A 5,000-nucleotide genomic window follows, 5' to 3' on the forward strand; every position below is an offset into this window, starting at 1 on the left:
GCCCTGGGTAGACCTGGTGTCGCGGGCCCCGGGGTAGACCTGTTGTCCTAGAGCACTGGGTAGACCAGGTGTCGCGGGCCCCGGGGTAGACCTGGTGTCCCGTTCCCCGGGGTAGACCTGGTGTCCGAGGGCCCTGGGTAGACCTGGTGTCGCGGGCCCCGGGGTAGACCTGTTGTCCTAGAGCACGGGGTAGACCAGGTGTCGCGGGCCCCGGGGTAGACCTGGTGTCCCAGGGCCCGGGGTAGACCTGGTGTCCCGTTCCCCGGGGTAGACCTGGCGTCCTGGGACCATGGGTAGACCTGGTGTCCCGGGCGCCGGGGTAGACCTGGTGTCCCAGAGGCCGGGGTAGACCTGGTGTCGCGGGCCCCGGGGTAGACCTGGTGTCCCGGGACCATGGGTAGACCTGGTGTCCCAGGGCCCGGGGTAGACCTGGTGTCCCGTTCCCCGGGGTAGACCTGGTGTCCTGGGACCATGGGTAGACCTGGTGTCCCGGGCCCCGGGGTAGGCCCTGGGACACCAGGTCTACCCCGGGGAACGGGACAGCAGGTCTACCCCGAGTCCCGGGACACCAGGTCTACCCGGCGCTCGAGGACACCGGGTCTACCCCGGGGAACGGGACACCAGGTCTACCCCGGCCCCCGGGACACCAGGTCTACCCCGGCGCCCGGGACACCAGGTCTACCCCGGAGCCCGGGACACCAGGTCTACCCCGGCGCCCGGGACACCAGGTCTACCCCGGCGCCCCGGACACCAGGTCTACCCCGGCCCCCGGGACACCAGGTCTACCCCGGAGACCCGGACACCAGGTCTACCCCGGCGCCCGGGACACCAGGTCTACCCCGGAGCCCGGGACACCAGGTCTACCCCGGCGCCCGGGACACCAGGTCTACCCCGGAGCCCGGGACACCAGGTCTACCCCGGCGCCCGGGACACCAGGTCTACCCCGGAGCCCGGGACACCAGGTCTACCCCGGCGCCCGGGACACCAGGTCTACCCCGGAGACCCGGACACCAGGTCTACCCCGGCCCCCGGGACACCAGGTCTACCCCGGGCTCTAGGACAACAGGTCTACCCCGCTTCTGGCCGGAGACACCAGGTCTACCCCGTCTTGTGCCGCAGACACCAGGTCTACCCCGTCTCGGGCCGGGGACACCAGGTCTACCCCGTCTCTGGCCGCGGACAGCCGGTCTACCCCGTCTCGGTCCGGGGACACCAGGTCTGCTGGCTCTCGGGCCGGGGACACCAGGTCTTCTCCGGATCTGGCGGGACACCAGGTCTACCCCGGTCCCTGGGACACCAGGTCTACCCCGGCGCCCGGGACACCAGGTCTACCCCGGAGCCCGGGACACCAGGTCTACCCCGGCGCCCGGGACACCAGGTCTACCCCGGAGCCCCGGACACCAGGTCTACCCCGGCCCCCGGGACACCAGGTCTACCCCGGAGACCCGGACACCAGGTCTACCCCGGCGCCCGGGACACCAGGTCTACCCCGGCGCCCGGGACACCAGGTCTACCCCGGAGCCCGGGACACCAGGTCTACCCCGGCGCCCGGGACACCAGGTCTACCCCGGCGCCCGGGACACCAGGTCTACCCCGGAGCCCGGGACACCAGGTCTACCCCGGCGCCCGGGACACCAGGTCTACCCCGGAGCCCCGGACACCAGGTCTACCCCGGCCCCCGGGACACCAGGTCTACCCCGGAGACCCGGACACCAGGTCTACCCCGGCGCCCGGGACACCAGGTCTACCCCGGAGCCCGGGACACCAGGTCTACCCCGGCGCCCGGGACACCAGGTCTACCCCGGAGCCCGGGACACCAGGTCTACCCCGGCGCCCGGGACACCAGGTCTACCCCGGAGCCCCGGACACCAGGTCTACCCCGGCCCCCGGGACACCAGGTCTACCCCGGAGACCCGGACACCAGGTCTACCCCGGCGCCCGGGACACCAGGTCTACCCCGGAGCCCGGGACACCAGGTCTACCCCGGCGCCCGGGACACCAGGTCTACCCCGGAGCCCCGGACACCAGGTCTACCCCGGCCCCCGGGACACCAGGTCTACCCCGGAGACCCGGACACCAGGTCTACCCCGGCCCCCGGGACACCAGGTCTACCCCGGAGCCCGGGACACCAGGTCTACCCCGGAGCCCGGGACACCAGGTCTACCCCGGCGCCCGGGACACCAGGTCTACCCCGGAGCCCGGGACACCAGGTCTACCCCGGCGCCCGGGACACCAGGTCTACCCCGGAGACCCGGACACCAGGTCTACCCCGGCCCCCGGGACACCAGGTCTACCCCGGGCTCTAGGACAACAGGTCTACCCCGCTTCTGGCCGGAGACACCAGGTCTACCCCGTCTTGTGCCGCAGACACCAGGTCTACCCCGTCTCGGGCCGGGGACACCAGGTCTACCCCGTCTCTGGCCGCGGACAGCCGGTCTACCCCGTCTCGGTCCGGGGACACCAGGTCTGCTGGCTCTCGGGCCGGGGACACCAGGTCTTCTCCGGATCTGGCGGGACACCAGGTCTACCCCGGTCCCTGGGACACCAGGTCTACCCCGGCGCCCGGGACACCAGGTCTACCCCGGAGCCCGGGACACCAGGTCTACCCCGGCGCCCGGGACACCAGGTCTACCCCGGAGCCCCGGACACCAGGTCTACCCCGGCCCCCGGGACACCAGGTCTACCCCGGAGACCCGGACACCAGGTCTACCCCGGCGCCCGGGACACCAGGTCTACCCCGGCGCCCGGGACACCAGGTCTACCCCGGAGCCCGGGACACCAGGTCTACCCCGGCGCCCGGGACACCAGGTCTACCCCGGCGCCCGGGACACCAGGTCTACCCCGGAGCCCGGGACACCAGGTCTACCCCGGCGCCCGGGACACCAGGTCTACCCCGGAGCCCCGGACACCAGGTCTACCCCGGCCCCCGGGACACCAGGTCTACCCCGGAGACCCGGACACCAGGTCTACCCCGGCGCCCGGGACACCAGGTCTACCCCGGAGCCCGGGACACCAGGTCTACCCCGGCGCCCGGGACACCAGGTCTACCCCGGAGCCCGGGACACCAGGTCTACCCCGGCGCCCGGGACACCAGGTCTACCCCGGAGCCCCGGACACCAGGTCTACCCCGGCCCCCGGGACACCAGGTCTACCCCGGAGACCCGGACACCAGGTCTACCCCGGCGCCCGGGACACCAGGTCTACCCCGGAGCCCGGGACACCAGGTCTACCCCGGCGCCCGGGACACCAGGTCTACCCCGGAGCCCCGGACACCAGGTCTACCCCGGCCCCCGGGACACCAGGTCTACCCCGGAGACCCGGACACCAGGTCTACCCCGGCCCCCGGGACACCAGGTCTACCCCGGAGCCCGGGACACCAGGTCTACCCCGGAGCCCGGGACACCAGGTCTACCCCGGCCCCTGGGACACCAGGTCTACCTCGCGCCGGCGGGACTTAGTCAAATAGCGGCGGGTGCCGGGTAGACCTGTTGTCTCGGCCGGCTGCGGAAGTTCACCAAGGGGTCGCTGTTGTCGGCTGCCTCCGGCTGCCTCATCGTAGACTGCGGCCTGAGGCGGCGCCCCTTCCCGGTCGATCTCCATCGGTCCTCTTGGAGGCCTCGGCGGCTTGGGACTTATCTGCCCGTATTATGGGAGCGAGGTGACGGGCCGCATCCCCGTAGGTTGGCTGAGGCTGTGCCTACGTTTAAGGCGGAGAGGAGCAGCCGCACTCAGATGGCCGGCAAAGGGAAAAAGCCAGTGTTCCGCCTAGCCGGGGCGAGTCTCCTTGTGGCTCGGCTCCGGCTCCCGTCCCTCCCGGGGAAGTTGGCACAGTGAGAGCGAGGCCGAGAGAGAAGGGCTGAGAAAAGACGGACCGGATCCCCCCGAGAGACCGAGAGAGAAGGGCTGCGAGCGGAGGGGCCGGTTCCCCCGGGAGGCCGAGAGATTGAGAGAGAGAGAGAGAGAGAGAGAAGGGGCCGGATTCCCCCCGGGATGCCGAGAGAGAAGGGCTGCCGAGCGGAGGGGCCGGATTCCCCCCGGGATGCCGAGAGAGAAGGGCTGCCGAGCGGAGGGGGCCGGTTTCCCCCGGGATGCCGAGAGAGAAGGGCTGCCAGCGGGGAGGGGCCGGTTTCCCCCCGGGATGCCGAGAGAGAAGGGCTGCCGAGCGGAGGGGCCGGATCTCCCCCCGGGATGCCGAGAGAGAAGGGCTGCCGAGCGGAGGGGCCGGATCTCCCCCCGGGATGCCGAGAGAGAAGGGCTGCCGAGCGGAGGGGCCGGATCTCCCCCCGGGATGCCGAGAGAGAAGGGCTGCCGAGCGGAGGGGCCGGATCTCCCCCCGGGATGCCGAGAGAGAAGGGCTGCCGAGCGGAGGGGCCGGATCTCCCCCCGGGATGCCGAGAGAGAAGGGCTGTGAAAGGCGATTCGAGAGAGCCGCTTGGCGGGCGAGGCGGCGGCGCCTCGTCCCTTTTGTGCCTGGCCTTAAGCCGGGGCCCACTCGGCGGGCACTGTTTCGGGCCGTCCGCCCGCCCGGTGAAGCTGCGGAGCCGGGGTCGGGGCGCCCCGTCCCCGGGCCGCCTCGTTGAAGCCGTCCCCCTTCCTCGGCCTTAAGCCGGGGACCCGCGTTGGCGGGCGGAGTTTTTCGGAGTTGACGGACCCGGCACCCGACAGAGAGAGAGAGAGAGAGAGAGTCCGAGAGCCCCCCGGACCTTTCCCGGGCGAGGCGGCGGCGCCTCGTCCACCTCGGTCGCGGGCGCATCGACCGAGCCCCTTGGGCCGGGCGGGCTGGGTTGCCACGCGGGTCCGCGTTTTTTCTTTTTTTTCCGCGGTTTAGGCGCGCCGGTGCGCGGGCAGAGAGTGGGGGCGCCCGCCCGGCCTCCGCGGATTTTTCTCTGGCGGCCTTAAGCCGCGGCACCGAGGAGCCGTTGCGACGAAGGCGCGCGCGGGCCACGTCGGCGAGAGAGAAGGGAGCGAGCGGGATGTCTGGGGCTCCGTGGGGGAGTGAG

This window comes from Zonotrichia albicollis, unplaced genomic scaffold (assembly GCF_047830755.1).
Source record: "Zonotrichia albicollis isolate bZonAlb1 unplaced genomic scaffold, bZonAlb1.hap1 Scaffold_135, whole genome shotgun sequence".
Classification (NCBI taxonomy): Eukaryota; Metazoa; Chordata; class Aves; order Passeriformes; family Passerellidae; genus Zonotrichia; species Zonotrichia albicollis.